General features: G+C 40.5%; 1 protein-coding gene and 1 long non-coding RNA gene across 5 annotated transcripts in view; one reads left to right on the top strand and one right to left on the bottom strand.

The window, feature by feature from the left end:
- Rasgef1b (RasGEF domain family member 1B) overlaps window positions 1-17,551 on the bottom strand; it is a 525,564-nt gene that overhangs the window by 127,246 nt on the left and 380,767 nt on the right. The gene's annotated exons all lie outside the window — the stretch shown is intronic.
- The window catches only part of LOC116067915, a 7,291-nt gene continuing 1,468 nt past the window's right edge, over window positions 11,729-17,551 (top strand). The window contains exons 1-4 of one of the 3 annotated variants that reach the window (XR_004109341.1): window positions 11,729-12,016; window positions 13,104-13,165; window positions 13,463-13,789; window positions 17,175-17,376. This is a non-coding gene — a long non-coding RNA (uncharacterized LOC116067915). Of the gene's footprint in view, window positions 12,017-13,056; window positions 13,166-13,462; window positions 13,790-17,174; window positions 17,377-17,551 lie in introns of those variants that run through there. The other 2 variants (XR_004109340.1, XR_004109339.1) reach the window with 2 other exon arrangements.

Consider the following 17,551-nt stretch of genomic DNA (forward strand, 5'->3'; position numbering starts at 1 on the left):
CCCCTGAGATTCGTGGGGCCTGTGCCTCCCAGCTGGCTGCTCTGGTCTTAGAAACTCACAGGAGAGAACATGGTGGTTCTCACTGGAGACTCCGGGTCAAGGCAGTCCCTGGAGGCAGGCCCTCCACTTGCAGGGAAGGGGGCAGCTAAGGTCACTGTTCCACCTCTGTCACTTGGAAGCTGAGAGGATCCTGTCTCTGCCGCCCTGCGTCTCCCCTGGACTCGTGGGGCCTGTGCCTCCTGGCTGGCTGCTCTCGGCTTAGGAACTCACCGGAGAGAAGATGGCAGCTCTCCCCAAAATATTTTATGAAAATTAAATTAACCATATTTTCAAAGATAAAAAATATAGTAAAGAAAAATGGCATTACTTTATAAAATTTATAAATCTGTTTGATTTTTGCCTAATTAAAAACACTAGGAATCTCATATTTACTTGTGCATTCAATTTGTTATACAATATTCTTTTAGTTAAGTTATACAGGAGATCTGGTCTGATACAGATCTGCCTTTGATCAGGTGAAGAGTGTTGTAATAAAACATCAAGTTGTGGCCCATGCCTTTAACTCCAGCACAGGCATAGGCAGGAGGATTTCTGAGTTCTAGGCCAGCCTGGTCTATAGTAAGTTCCACGACAGCTAGAGCTACACAGAGAAACCCTGTTTGGAAAAAACAAACAAACGAAAAACTGGTGGTTTGAATAGGTATGGCCTCCTTAGACTCAGGTGTTTGAATGCTTGGCCCATAGGGAGTAGCACTTCTAGGAGGTGTGGCCTTGTTGGAGGAAGTGTGTCACTGTGGTGGGTGGGAGGGGCAGGCTTTGGTCTTCTATGCTCAGACTCCGCCCAGTGTGGAAGAGTGTCCTCCTGGCTCCCTTTGGATCAAGGAGCTCTTAGCCCCTCCAGCACCATGCCTGCCTGCATGCTGCCATGCTCCCCACAGTGATGATAATGGATGGGCTAAACCTCTAAAACTAAATGTTTTCTTCTATAAGAGCTGCCTTGGTTGTGGTGTCTCTTCACAGCAATAAAACCCTAACCAAGAGACAAACAAACAAAAAAGCCCAAAACAAAACAACAAAAATTATCTTCCCATATCACTGTGATTACTGTTCTCTGGTCAAACAAAAACTCAATATGGTAGTAATTTTTAAAGTTTAGTTACAATATAGAATCTGAAAGCACATCAATAAACTTCTATTTTTATCACATTAAGTGGGAGAGGGCGGGGTGGCAGGCATGGGGAGGGGGGAGGCAACAGGGGTTTGTTTTTGTTTGTTTTTTTGTTTTTTGGAGGGGAAACTGGGAATGGAGAAATTCGCATATAAATAAATAAAAAAAAAATCTTCTGTTTTAATCCTAAGTTTTGAATGGATTATTTATCCATGCCTGATTTTTGTTAATCATTCTGAAAATAAGCTCTCGGCTAGGTACGTTTCCTAAATGTTGGTACATTGCATTGTCTTGTAACATAAAATTACACTCAAATACCACCACCAGTGTTCCCCAACATTTTCAGAGTCTTACAAAGTTCATGGGGCAAAGATAAGGAATCCAAAATGCCAGTTTTCTCTTGAAAGCTCAAATTCTACCATTGGCAATGAATATGGGCCATTCCACTGTTTTCCTTGAAGCGCTGCACTTCACTTCACTGTTTTGTATATCTGCCAAATAACTGATTCCTAAGAAATACAGTGTGCCTGTCAGTTATTTCTTTTTGAAGAATGTCAGTCTGTAACAGTTCCACTTGCAACTAAAACAACATGCTGTGCTGTGTGCTCTCTGGAGACAGCCCGAGCACATGCGCATTAGAGGTACTTCATACTCAGAAGACGGTGAGACAGAAACTTGGTCAGGACCAAGTGAAACTAGTCACGTGCTCTGTTTCCTCAAGGACAGTCTCTGAAGTAAAACTGGCCTTTAAAAGTAAACAAGACTGCCTGGTGGCAAAGAATCTAATGATTACTTACAGTTCCAGTTGGTGCCTTAATTTCTGCCCACCATCCCGCCCACTGCCCCCTTTGTGCTGTCTGCGCAAATGCCAACACAACAAAAAAATGAAACGCGGCCTTCGTGTTTCTAGGTGAAGAGTTTTGACCTTAGCAACCCAAGGGGTGTAAGGACACTTTGAGAACAGCAACCCTGCACATTTAGAAAGGCCTACCCTACACACATAGATTTTCTTTTAGTCTTTTGCTAAAACAAACCTCCACAATAAAATATTTAATTTACTGGTTTTTGATATTTCATTTTCTCTGTGCATTCAACTGTTCGAGTTTCAATAAAATGAAAAAGCTACAAATCTCTAGTTTCAGTCTCGTATTATGGCTACTTAAGTATTTGGTGACAGCAAGGATGAAGCCTGGGGAAAGCAAATACCAACCAACCCTTTGCTCAGGGTCAAGAGCATCCTTGGGTAAATGAAGGCCTCAGTTGACCTGAACTCAGGAATTCATGGAGAGAGAAAATGAAGAATTTGGACAGGACTGGTCTATGATCCTCATCATTTTTGGTGCTTTTTGGAACTTTCAGACACAACAGAAAATGGGAACTATTTCTTTTTAAAAACATTTTAATTTTTAAAAAATTTAGGAATATTTGGATTAAAGAGGAACAAGATTATTTTTGAGGGACCTAGAAATGTTCTACACATGGCACTAGGCATTGAGAACATAGTAAAACACATTTAAAGGCAGTAGCCAGATGCAATAAGCTTGCCAAAAATGACTTTACAGTTTTTACAAAGGCAGCTACAAATATTTTCTCAGTCTTAGACTCATGCAGAGTATTTATGCAGCACAAGCATGTGGATTTTATTATTGTTTTTACATACCCAATAATTAAGGTGAGTTTATAACCTTGTGTTTATATATGATACTTGAACATAATTATCAACAATATCTCTTTTTAGTTAAAAGTTTTCCAGCCTGAATAATGAATTATATGTTCATGCATTAATTGTGGACTGAGAGCTGCCTCCGAGTCTCATTTTTATATTCTTGATGAAATCCACCATCCTCATTTCACAGAGGAGGAGACAGACTCAGAGAGACTATTGACTAGCAATAACTAGCCAAATGAAACCAACAATTGGGTGAAATCAAGATTTGAGTTCTGTTTGTTATGCTCATGTTCTTTCCTTAGTTTAAAATTAAGTTTTATGGAGTTGGCATCAAAACAATCTGGCCACATGCTGTGAAAGTAGGTTACAAGGTTTTACCACACACGCACAGACAGACAGACAGAGGACACAAGTCTAATCCCTCCTTTCCTTATCTATCTATCTATGTATCTATCTATGTATCTATCTATGTATCTATCATCTATCTATCTATTACCTATACATACATACATCTATCATCTATCTATCTATCTATCTATCTATCTATCTATCTATCTATCTATCTACCTATCTACCTATCATCTATCTACCTATCTATCTTCTTCCATGCCCAGACAGGCTTTTTTTGTGTAGCCTTAGCTGTCATGAAACTAGTTCTGTAGAGTAGGCTGAGACTGGCCTCTGCCTCCCACTGCTGGGATTAAAGGCATGTACTACCACCACCAGTAGCCCTGGGTGCTGGCCCTACGATCATCTCTTCAGATAATGCCAACACATTGGAATACATGGACCAGTGTGTTAAATCATGCCACCTCCAGAACTTAGTCCCCAGATATTTCTTCAAATAAAGCATACTTCCCAATATTGAACTGTAGTAAACACAGTTCCTCTTGGACACTCTGATTTTCGTAGGTAATCATGAGGTATATCTGAATATAGCTTTTTATAATTGGTCTGATGAATGAGATGATGTTAACTCTCTTGTGACCCGATGCCCTTTTACGGAGATTTCGCTAGGCCCCTCTTAAGGTGAAGTGGAAGCTCTTGTAAGAGAAAGCCATTTTGTTTGTTGACATTGCAGTTTTAGCAATGGCAATCGTGGCTACATACACAGCTTTAGCACAGGTCCTCAAAAGAAGGTATTTTTGAAACGGTTGATAAAATAAAACTAGAATTAACTGATTTTGCTGCTAGATGTGCTAGAACAATTTAATAGCTATTACTGAGATGAGCCTGTTGCTCTCTACCAATTACATATATCCAATTCACACATCAGAAGAGTAATAAAGACCTGTTTAGTCTATGGAATGTGATGCCTTCTTGGCTTACAATATAACATGTTGAAAAGCACTTTTTCTCAAGTTTGCCTCAAACTGAAATGTTGCCAGCGACTCTAAGGCCTGTCCTCTGTAAGTGTCTGAGATGCCTATATTGTTGCTGTCCTTGGAAAACCCACTTTACCTTTGAATCATGACAAGCATTTCTTGGTCTCATACAATGAGGCAAACACTTCAGTAATGACAGATTTTGTCTGGAAGAAAGTATCTGGCAACCCGAGTTAGGCCCCAGCAGAGCTCACTGCCTAACAGAAAAATTTAGCTAGAGCAAACCAGTATGTCACATGTTGGCAGAAACCCCATTCCAATCTGGGCCAGATGTAGCCATCAAACCAAACAAAAAAATTAAAAGACAGATTTGAGGGGTGACATGCCATCATCTCGTTTTGGTTTTGAGGTGTTTGATGCTCTTTATCCTCAATAAGAGTGTTCAGGTTGTCTCAGGAAATAGAAGACCCTGGGAGAAGACATCATCTGGGTGAATAGTGAGGAAGGCTGCAAGGTGTGAGGACCTAGGAGATGAGACAAACAAATGGAGTTGGCATGCTTAGCAAGGTGAGCCCACAGCCAAGGTACCTCTGGCACTAGGCTCTGCTTGGCCAGAACCCCAAGGAAACACTGAACTGGTCTGATGGGAGTAGCTCTGATGTGGCAGCACCCAGTTGCCTCTCACTGGCCTGTGGCCATGCTTGGTCTGAGTTCAAAGGTAACACCATAGTTAATGTCTGTCATCTATTGGTTGGTGCTTCCAAGTGTTGTCCATTATCAGTGTCCTTCTTAGATTAATCATTAGATAAGCTAAGCAGGTGGTGTTTGTTGAAGGTTATTGACGCTAGGAGAGCTTGTCTACTCAATACTGATACTCTGAACACTTGGTAAAGCTCACCTTAGTTTATCATGTGTTAGCTCTAGGCTATCTTCTGATGATTGGAAGCCCTTAACCATATCATTGCTTTAATGAGAATGTACATTTTATTTGTAGGTGCTTACACGGATCCATGCCAAAAAGGTACAAGAACAGTCAGAGCTGCTCAAACAAGTACATGTTTCTCCCCTAGAGCTCACCGTTTTGGAGAAACATGTTTATTTTGATGTCTATGGGATGGTTTTATTTTCTCATACATGCAAATTTTATTTTGATGATGCTATATGAAGAATATCTATATTAACGAAAGGAAAAGTTTTGATATAACTGATGTCTTATTGTTAGGAATATAACTTAAGAAAAATATAAAAGGGCAATGATGTCAAGCTATAGAAGTGGTTAAGAACCTTTATCTGGGTACCTGTACTGATCTTGTAGGTATCTGAGATGCTCTTCATGCTGATGTGAAGTAGCATCACTGTTTCTCTATCCATGAACTTAACAATCATAATCTGGCACATGTATGAGCTGTGTTTGGTTTATAGTTCTCTTGGTTGACTCTCAGACATGTGTGACAAGGAGACAAGGTTGCAGCATGCTGTATGATCAAGCAATGGCTCTGGACTGGGGAAATTTGGGAAGGCATCCCTTCTAGGCATGCTTCATTTTACTCCAAAAGAAGAATCAGGCTTGGAGACTCACTTCCATCGGCCTTCTTATCCTACCTTAGGTCCCTTTAAGTTTGCTATTACTCTTGGCTCTCCCTCTCCCTGTCCCTGTCCCTCTCCATCTCCACCCCCCTCTCCCTCTGCCTCTCCCTCCTCTCTATCTACTTCTGAGATAGGGTCTCACTATGCGCCTACCAAACCTGGAGCTCACTGTGTAGAGCAGTCTGACTTTGAACTAATAGAGATCCTCCTGCCTTTGCCTCCCTAGTGTTGAAATAAAGAGTTTGTTCTACCATCCTTGGCACCAGGCTCATTTTTGACATGGAAGGTAAATATTGCACCGATGCAATAGCAAATCACTGTGAGTTCTTGATGCTATAGGCCAAGTCACAGTCCTGTGATAGGCCTGATGGGCAGTCGGAAAGACAGAAGGCGTTCTTCTCAGTATCATCAGGCAAAAGAACTATCTAGAAAGAACTTCAGTAAAACCATTTGGCATGAATATTCCAGCTAACACTGCCTAAGAATCCCCAAGACTACAAAGACACATTCATGATTTTTTTTTTCAGGATTCCTCAAACCATAAAAGACAGAATATTTTATTTCTACTAATATACAAAGACCACTATGACAAGGGCCTCTCCTGTATTTTATGAGAGTATAAGACCAGAGATCACTGTGATTTACTGTTGTAATTATGCCTCCATTTGATTTCCTATAGCTGTTGTATAGTTGGTAATAGGATATGATATAACCCAGATTGGCTTCTGTTTCAGGGCTGATACCTCTCTTAAGAATAGTTGGAGCCCTGTCTGGCTTGAACCTGTGCAGGTCTTATACATGTCGCCACAGTGTTTGTGAGTTTCATGTGTGTATCAATCCTGTTGTGTTTAGAAGATACTCTGTCTGTGGAGTCATCCATCACCTCTGATTCTTATTATTTTTCTCTCTGGGTTTGATGAAGACATCCCATTCAGGACTGAGTGCACTCTCTATAAACTGTCCAGTTGTTGTTATCTATGTTAATTTCTGTATACTATAAAAAGAAGCTTCCTGTGTGTGTTGAGTGATACACTGATCTATGGGTATAGCAATATGTCTGGTAGAAATCATTTTCTTGCTATATTCCTTTATCAGAATAGTAACATTAGGTTCTTACCTAGGCCTGTGTTCTATCTAGTCTCAGGGTCTTGGCCATGTTAGTAATATAAGGTATGGATTCCATCCTATGTAGTATACCTCAAATTAAAATAAAACAACAACAAGAAGCCTAGTAATTGGTTACTCCTATAACAGTTATACCACTATTGCACCAATATTCCTTGCAGGCAGGTCTATGTTGTAAGTCACAGTTTCTGTAGCAGGGTGATATTGATTACCTTTCTTCTCTGGTAGCATGCAGAATGCCTTCCAGTGTCATGAATGCTAATCAATAGGATCACCCCTACATCTAGTTAGGTATCAGTTTGACTTCTCCATGCTTGATAACATATATAAGTATTGTCCTGTTGCTGAGAAGTGGGTGTGGTTAGGGGGTCCCACTCCTAACCAAGAAGCTATCTGCAATCCATAGCTGCTGACCAATGGAAAATCAGTTTTCTCCAATGGCATGTCACTGGGTATGTCACCCATACTCTAGGGCAGGCTCCATAGCCAAGAGTAGTTGTTCAACACAAAATGAAGAAAATGGTATTTTTGTGAACCTTTTTGCTTTGTTTTTAGTATGTTTTTGTCTTATTGGTTTCCACCCACCCCATTTGTTTGATTTTTGTTGGGACCACCAAGATGACTCAATGGGTAAAAGCACTTGCCACCAAGTCTGATGACTTGAATTTGATCCTTGGGAGAGACTGATTCCCAGAAATTATCCTCTGACCTTCCTATAGGCATGTGCGTGCGCATGCGTGCACACACATACACACACACACACACACACACACACACACACACAAACACATAAATAACTGTAATAAAACCCAAAACTCCTCAAACAGCAATTAGTTATTATATAACACAGTATTATGTAATAAAGTTCACATGCTATTAGACTATCCTACCTGTCATGGTAGTGAATATTCAGAAAATGCATGTGAATCTTCCTTAAGAATGTGACTCTCTCAGTGGGGTTCTCAGAATATAGATTTATTAGACAGTCCTCTCTAAGGAAAAGCAACAGGGAAGATGTGGCTGGTTTGCTAAGAAGTCTGGCTGTGCTCCATGGAGCAGGGTGTAGAGTTTAAACGATGTTTCTTTCCTTTAAGAAAAAAATCACGTTTCTGCTACTAAAGTGCTACTCCACACCCCTCCGGCTCCATCCCAGGGACCTTCAAGCACACACACATGGCCTTGTGGCACTTTTAGCAAACTGCATGTAACATTAGTGGTTGCTCTTTAATATACTTTACAAACTACTTGATGTAACTTGTTAAAGAAAAATTACAAGAAAGCATCTAAGACCCTAGATGGCAGGGAATAATCAGCACTGGAGCCTAACTTTTCAGTTGCTTCATCTCAAAGAAGCTCAAAGAGCCAGTTGGGTACCACGGAAGCACTTTCAAAGTAACCTCTCACTTGTTTTTTTTTACCCCCAAATCATTGTGCTTAATGCAGGCACCATGAAACGCTCTAGATCAAAGAGCCTGTAATTATCTGAGATTTCTTCAGAACTTCATCAATTTCATCAACTAATGAGATAAAGAGAGATCTTAGGTATAAGTTCAGAATAAACCCTCTAGGTGTACAAAGAATACAGGAAGATACTTCTAACACACACACACACACACACACACACACACACACACAACTTGTTTGTTTGTCTCTACTACCCTTAAAAAGAATGTAATAAGCCATTTTGTTCTTAGCTGACAACATAAAAGGGTATCCTGTGAAAGTAACTAAAGCATTAGACAGTTCATCAACATATACTTGGCTTTCATCTAATGATATCAAAGCTTTAGAAAATGGGGAATATTAAATAAAGATTCAAGTTCATTTTAGCCTTAAGAATGCATAATTCTGCATATATAGCTGAATCCCTGGGATTCTGTGCATCTCCACAGTGCATCTGAACAATGCGGTAGAGTTGGCTCCGGTGGTTCCTACCAATAGTCTTAGCATTTGTCAGGCTGAGGGAGGATTCCAAGCTGCAGGCCAAGTTAGGCTATGTAGTGAGTTCCAAAACCAGAAACAAACAAACTATATCAAGTCATTTTAATATGCTAATTTTCTCTATATCTATCTTGAAATAACAAAGGCAGTGTCATTGCAAAGTTCTTACAAAAGATGGTATAAAATAGTAAGGGCCATTTACGGTTTGAATACGGTGGTTTGTATCATTAGTCTTAAGAGAAACTTTCCCATCATTCAGCATATTAACCTGTGCTTAGACTCTTGACACAAGAGAATACAGCATCTCATAAGGGACTCAGCCCGCTGGGGATTGATAGCTCGGTCGGTCTTTATGATGCTCCCCCTACCTTCTGCTTCCTGTAAATCTCTTTGTTGTATATGAAGGCCTCCAAACTCCATGAGTCTCTTTGAAAGATTTGAAAACTATTTTTACATGTTCTTTCTCACACAGCCTCCAGTAAGCATCGGCTCCTCTTCGCTACTTGGGTCACATTCCTCTCACAATATCATTTGATCAACATGGAATACTTATATCCAGGAGGATTTTTCCAGATGTATTTTTTCCTATATTAGTTGTCTCGACCATACACATTAAACTTGAAATTAACACTTCAAAGCTAGCATGTTTTCTCCCAATAGCCATTGCTCATTTGTATGGGAAATTTGTTTGCATCTGAGTTTAGCACATCTCTGTGTTTATATTTAGAATTTTTGTCTGTTTTGGGATGAAGTTTTAAGCTCTCACTAAGGACTGGAGCCATGTGGAGAGATTTAATGGCAAACCATATTAGTGCATAAAATATTCAACATAAATACTAAATACTAAATAAGCTTAAAGATCAAGCCAGAGAATTTCTATCTGATTCCCTGTGCACACACCATAGGTCCTTTGGATCTGTATGTATTTTGATCCCTACAACTAACTGACTAAGCATACCCCCCACCCCACATTTTCATTTCCTCCAGGTTAAGCTAGACTAGATTCAAACTACACAGGCTCCTTTCTCTGCCTAGGAGGGCTTTTCATTTCAGTTTGAAGCCTGCTGAATGAAATCTTCAGTCTTTGAAGTAGTTTTTCTCTTATCTTCCATAGGGTAGATCTGATTTTATGCTTCTTCCAGACTCAACTTGACCTTAACCTGAGGCTTTTCTTTTCTTCTTAAGATCATGTTTATCCCTCAAGGGGAACATACCAGAAGGAAAGAACTGAAGCAAAAGCTGGTAAGTACAGAGGAAATGCTAGATTGAATGAGATCGGACTCCATGTCTGGAGATCCCCTCATTCCTTGGCATCTCTACTGTCTGTATAGAAAAGGAAGCAGAGCTAGCAATGTTCAGTGTGTAAGCAAAAGCCCTTCATGAAATGTAATTCACAGCAAAGTGACGGATTGATGAAACCTGGGGAATTGGAGCCTGTTTCAAGTCAACAGGGTATGATTTTAACAAGATCCCAAGTTTGAAGGCTTTACAGCAATTTGCAGTTAGACTGAACCTTGTGAGATCTGCAATCAACAGGCTCCGACTTGCAGTTGGAAGCCTTTATTTATGTGGCTCAGGTGAGGCCCTACCCCTGAAGGCCACCCTTGTTCTAGAATAGGAGCCAGGGGAAGCATTGTAGTCACTGCCTTACTCTGTGACTTTGAGCCAGCATTGAATGTTATAAATCAAGGTATTACTGAATTATAAGGCCGTTTGGCTAAAACACTGTCATTCTTTCTCTTTTAGAACTGGGGATCAGACCTAAGGTTTTGTGCACACTGGGCAAGCACTGAGCTACATCCTCAGCCCTAACATTGCTGTACTTTAAAACAACCAAATAAGCAAACATTTTCAAGTACATTATGTTTGTCATTATAAACTGTGTCTATATTGGGCTGAAGAAATAGCTCAGTGGCTAAGAGTATATACTGCTCTTGTAGAAGACCTGAGTTTGGTTCCCAGAAACCATGTAGGGTAATTAACAACCTCCTATGACTTCAGTTCTGAGAGGACGCAACACCTCACCTTGTGGGCACTGCCATATACATACATCCCAACACAAACATCTCCACACACTAAACAAATGAACAAACAAAAAATAATTAAAAAGTGTTTCTACTGGGGGGAAAACATCATAATGAATGTTTTAGTCAATGTTCTACTGCTGTAAAGAGACACCATACCATGTCCATGCCAACTCTTATAATGGAAAACCTTTAACTGGGTCTGACTCATAGTTCAGATGTTTACTCCTTTATTGTCATGGTGACAAGCATGGTGGTATGCGACAGATATGGTAGTGGAGAGGTAGCTGAGGGTTCTACATCAGAATCATCAGGCAGCAAGAGAGCGAGTGAGCGAGAGAGACAGACAGACAGACAGACAGACAGACACAGACAGACAGAGACACAGAGACAGAGACAGACAGAGACAGAGACAGAGACAGAGGCAGAGACAGACAGACAGACTAGCCCTGGCTTAAGTACTTGAAACTTCAAAGCCCACCCCTAGTTGACACACTTCCTCCAACAAGGCCACACTTCTTAATAGTGCCACTCCCTAGTGACCAAGCATTAAGCCTATGGCCTTTGGGGTCAGGGGGTGCATTTCTTTTCAAACCACCAGGATGGGATAAAAGAAATGTTTATAGTATCATTAGCCAGAGAAAACTCTTGCTAACATATTGACTTATTTTCCTAATTATTTCTACTTGTACCCCATTTTCTCATATGGTATTTAAGTATTAGATGCACTTACAGTGCATAGGAACATATCCTAGACCCATCTACCCTGACTTCTTTGGTCACTGGACTCAAAAGCAGCTCATTCTTAAGCTAATTATGACATATGATCGGACTCAGAAAGCTGAATGGAGCCTAGTAGTTTAGGAATTTAGAACCAGAAGATCCAAGGATGGAACCAGCTAGCAGTACAGCAGCAATAGACACACAGGACATCTACCAAAAGAACAAGAGAGCAGGCCACAGCTAAGACGAAGCTATGAGGGCAAAAATCTGTTTCAGGAAAGAGGTCAGCACAGTAAAGAAAGAAGGTGGAGCAGACACATGGGCAAAGATTCCAGAGGGATCTAGGAGCCTGAAAGGGGAGCCTTATGCTTCAGAACTTCCCAACTTAAATGTGCGGGAAGCATCTGTACAATTGCTTTCTATGCTTCAGTCATCATCAGACTTCTGAGACACAGTAAGTAGCTCTTTCATCTGAGATGCTCAATGTCATGGGCCACCAAGGAAGACTTGACTCCCCCCCAACACACACACCACCAAATTTAAATGTCAGCATTTTTGTAAACTGCTACAGTCCCATATGCCATATGCCATAAATCCATACTTTTGAATGACTAAATCCTTTTCTACTGTTAAAGATCATAAGTAAGGAAATAGAGTCCTTTACCATAAATATTAAAAGTATTCACTAGATACTAAGAAACCTAAGACCTGCAGATACCCAAATTATCTTTTTAAAAATACAATATTTCTTTTGAGAATAATTGTTCCTATTAGAAGTAAAACCACATCCAAACACCACACACACACACACACACACACACACACACAGAGAGAGAGAGAGAGAGAGAGAGAGAGAGAGAGAGAGAGAGAGAGAGAGAGATCCAGCTTGAATTGACTTGTTTTCCTAACTCTGCTCACTATTTTTATCCAAGCTCAGTAGATGTTTTCCAGTTCCTTCATGCTAGGGCCAACACAGCCTCAGTCTAACCTGACCTTTGTCCCAGGGACAAGATGATCTGGGATAAAAGTTACTGTGAAATATAGTGTACAGTTAGGACCCATTGTTAACAGCACATGCACCTTACCTAAAATTTCCATTCTCCCTCTAATAGAACACTCAAGCAACTATAAAACCTTTTCTAAGAATCCTTTATAAGAAGAACAGGCACCGTACCTATCCAGGCTGACATCATTGCGTGGTAACATCCCAAGAAAGCTGGGAAGAGTTTTGGCTCCTTTTTGTTTCAAAAATACAGCATCAAAAGCTGGGAACGGGAGTTTGCCATCTTCTCTATCACCAAATGTACTTACATTGTAACTGGAAAACTCCCGCAGCTTTGCATTCTCAGTATAACAAGACCACTCTGCTTCCTATCCTGTTTTCTCCCAAAGCCCTGAACACAGAAGTCCCCTCACAGTTACACCAGTGTAAGACTATCACGTCCAGTTGAAGGAGACCACAGTATTATCTAAAGCACTGAGTCTCTCTTCACATGCAGAACAATCTTTCTTAGAGTGTTTGGCTTTCTGACTTTCCCAAGAATGAAGGACTGATACCGTTACGTCGCAAGACAGCCTATGAGTGAAGAGACTTCAAGTCATGGTGAGTTTAAAGCATATATTGCATTGGTACTGTTATGATCTTGATCATTGCATGGCTTCAGAAGGACCACTCCAGGCCAAACAGTTTCATGTTAGGTTTATTGGGAGAGAGAGGGGCAAGGTGGTGGCAGAAAGAGAAGGGGGGAAGAGAGAAGGGGAGATCAGAGGGGCCTTTCTTTATATATGGATGATAACGTAATCACAGGTAAAGGTGGGAGGTGAGTCAAGTGGATTTTGGGAATATGGTGGCTGTTGCCCTGGCAACAGGTGTGCGAGTCCCACCTATGTGATGTCACAGGTTTCGGGGGTCCTGATACCAACAGGCACAGCATTTATTTAGCTTGTGTGAGGGCCTGGCTTCAATCCCCAACCCGGAAGAAGAAACGCATCATGGATCTGCTTAACTCAAAAATAAACTCTGAAAAATGCAAGATGCTTGTAAAAAACAAACTTCTATAAAGTCTCAGGCTATTGACAAATGCCTTGAAAACTTTACTTGATGGTCCAGGAGGCAAAAAAATACAGTGAATAGACAAACAGAAGCACCACAGACTTGGGCTCATCGATAGAGTTTTAGTTTCCTGTCTATAGCATCATACACATGATATATTGGTTATTTGGTCAGGTAAGTTGTTTTCTATGTTATGATAATGAGATGAAGAGACCTTCTGTATGTCTGGGAAAGTAGTCTCCTTAGACATCCTTGACATTACAGAGATCAGTTACACTGTCTTTTGTATTCCATATCTAGCTGCTAGCTAGGCATTGCATTTTATATTATAAACATTTTGATGACTCTCTTGAAGAGCCCACACTCGCACTTGGGTATGCCTTACTTTCTGCTGAATGCCTTAGATATCTTTAATAAGACCTCTAATTCTGTTTCATAAACTTTTCCTTGATAATTTTCCAGCCAGATAAGAGTTTTATATATTTTATCCCCTCACCCCTGTGTGTATGTGTATCTGTGTGTTTTCAAGACAGGATTTCTCTTTGTAGTCCTGGCTGTCTTGGAACTCACTCTGTAGACCAGGCTGGCCTCACATTCACAAAAATCTGCCTGCCTCTGCCTCCGAAGTGCTGGGATTCAAGGCGTTCGCCACTACCACCCCACTATCTTCTCTTTTCATTCCATTATAGAGAATGTGTATTTCTGTTTAGAAATCCCCAGAGTGGGAAGAAATTAGTAAATATTAGAAATGACTTTTTAAGCATTTAGCATTGTATCCTAATGGAAAAATAAATATTTAAAATTCATGTTACATTATGAATTATGAATCATATATTTTACAGAAGAAACAAACTTCTGATAGCAATGTTAGAAAAAAAATCAATCTAGATCTTCACTTTATCCTAGACATTAGAGGTCTTTAATCCTCTCATGGTCTACTGTTAACTGTAGCCACTGACATAAAGAGACCCTGAAAGAAGAGAGAGGTGGCAGCCTGGGATTACTTCAACAATCACACACGAGCACACATACCTCTCTCTAGTCAACCAATTAACTTTTTATGCCAGGTTAGAAGCATCTGGTATTTCTTTCTTCCCTCCTTCCCTTTCTTTCTGAATGCCTCATTATGTCACCAGGCTGGGCTAGACCTCACTGTGTGACCCAGGGCACCCCAGACTTCCCTCTTTCCATGTCCTAGGTACTTTATAAAGTTCTGTGACTGTCTCAAAACATTAAGTAGCCAAGATGGGAAAACACTCACTTAAAATGCACCAGGATTGTATTGTGAATTTAGGTCCGATAATACTCTTAACCTCTTTTTGTTTAGAGACCCCTCATTTAAGGCTCCTCTCTGCGCAGTTGCAGACCCAAGCACAACTCACCATCGGCAACAGACCTTGAAGTTTGCTGATGATTTTGCAAGGATGATCCACAGATTTTGTGGGAAGACAGAACCCAGCAGGCATGAGCTGCATAGCACAGCAGAGGCTAAAAACCATCCTTGCCTGTCCCTGTTAGCCAAGCCTCTGGAGAGACAGTGGTTCTCACCTTTCCATCCTATGGTGTTCCCAGACTGTAGCCTACTGTACCTTTTGCTCATTTCCTCCTCCCTCTCTACACTCTAACTGGTTGCTCTTTTTATAACTTTCTCCCTCAATAGTCTACATTTCTCATCTTTAAAACAATGTATTTCCATCAGTGTTCTTAGGTACATCCGTTAACCTGTGTTCTCCCAACTGGACCTCATTTCACAACCATAGGCCCCACCTCTCTCTTTATGACTAGAAAATACAGACTAGTGAACTAGTTCAACCAGTAAAGGCATCCATCACTTAGCTTGACCACCTGATCCACCCCAGAACCCACGTGGCAGAATGAAAAAAAGAAAAAGGACACATCCAGTTATCTCTAAGCTCCACAGGGATGATACGACATGGACAGTTCAAACAGGATTCAAAATGAGAGAGGAGAGAGGAGAGAGAGAGAGAGAGAGAGAGAGAGAGAGAGAGAGAGAGAGAGAGAGAGAGAGGAGAAGGTAGGGATCAGAAAGAAAAACGAGGAAAATGGAGAAGGTAAAGAGAGGCGGTGTACAGCTCAACAGTTAAAAATGAGCTTTATCTTTCTCCTGAATCTTTGCCACATTCCTAATAAAACATGCAGCATAAAATTGTTAAGATTCAAATAGAAAAACGAACCAAGGATATAAGCATGACCTTCCTGAAATGCAATTAGGCAATATGTGAAGTGCTGTTTCTAACCTTTGAGATCCATGCTCAGGAGTAAGTATAAGGGAGTGACCACACGAATGCACAGCTCTGCTTGCAAGTTTATTTTTTAGCAAGTTTATTTTTTAGCACTGTCTATCATGATGAGAGTTAGAAATGGAAAAATGTTCAGAATAAGTTATTGTTAAAAATAATTAAGCTACAGCAATATACTCACATAGTAGTGATTAAAACACATTATTTTAAAACCTGTTTAATCATATTTTAAGATAGCCACACTGTAATATGAAGTGGACACACACTAGGAAGGAGATCACACATGTTGATCACAATATAAGTATGTAACACATATGTATACCCAAGTAAGAAGAAATGTGTCAAAATTATTCACTGTGGTTATTTTTGTGGAAATTTTTACTTCCTCCTTGAGTGTCCCTAAGATTTTCAAGTTTGTCACAATGAGGAAGAATGGGGAGATATTAAATTTGCAATTAGACAACTGTTCCTTTTATAAGCCAAAAAAGTCCAAATTTAATTGCAAATAACTACAGGTTATTTCTATTTTTCAGTAGTCGGTATTTTAAGCTCACAGGCGAAACCTAAAGACTAAATCTTGTATTCTCAGAAGAGACAAAGAATTTTTCTTGGAACTATAGTACTCTTGGTGGGGAACAGCGGTACCCTCTTTTAATCCCAGCGCTCGCTTGGAAGGCAGAGGCAGTCTGTGAGATGGAAACCAGCCTGGTCTATGTATTGAGTTCCCAGAGAGCTAGGGCTACATAGAGATACCCTAAAGAGGGGAACAGGAGGGGCAGTATTTGGGATATAAACAAAAGCTCAAACAAATAAACAAAAAGAAAATATAATACTCTTGTTCTAAGTGATGTAATGAAGTTGGGGATGTTGGAGGGGGAGTGGGAACAAGGAGCTAGAGACTTTGAGTTGTCTGGGTTCAGAGAAAGTTATTTGCTATAAATGATGAAGCATACATCTGAGTGCTGGGCTTTTTGCCTTTAATCCCAGTATTCTAGAGTCAGAGGAAGGTGGATCTCTGAGTTTGAGACCAGCTTGTTGGACTGTATAGTTAGTTTTAGGCAAACAGGGCTACATAGTGAGACCTGTTGAAAGGGGGAGGCGGGGGTGGGGGGGGGAAGCAAACAGGCAGTTAGTTATTATAAGCTGTTAAAGATGAATTACAATAGTAATTCGTATTTTTGATAGATGTTTTCAAAGTGCTTCTTAGTATGTTATCTTCACAATTTAAGTAACAAATAATCACACCTTTCTTTGACATTCAAGGTTTTTCTTTGTAACCACTTATCTTTATTTAACAGCGTAATGTAGTTGGTACTGACCACAGGACTTTATCTGCAGTACTGCGATGATGTAATATACAAGCTTTCTGGACACACCAATTACAAACCACACCTAGGACCACAAGCTGGAAGTTAACAATGGAGCATGAGTTTGGATTTCTTAAGACAGGAACTTAACCAAACCACATACCCCTGGGTTCTAGCCTCCCATCCTCACCAGGTAGGAAGACAAGAATAAGTAAGAATCAATCTGTCCAATGAGATTAGGTGTGTTCAGGGTGGGGAAGGGGAAAGGGAATTGGAGGAGGAGTTCTGTAAGAGGGGGAATGGGAGGGGCATTGGGGGAGGAGTTCTGTAAGAGGGGGAATGGGAGGGGCATTGGGGGAGGAGTTCTG

This window comes from Mastomys coucha, unplaced genomic scaffold (assembly GCF_008632895.1).
Source record: "Mastomys coucha isolate ucsf_1 unplaced genomic scaffold, UCSF_Mcou_1 pScaffold22, whole genome shotgun sequence".
Classification (NCBI taxonomy): Eukaryota; Metazoa; Chordata; class Mammalia; order Rodentia; family Muridae; genus Mastomys; species Mastomys coucha.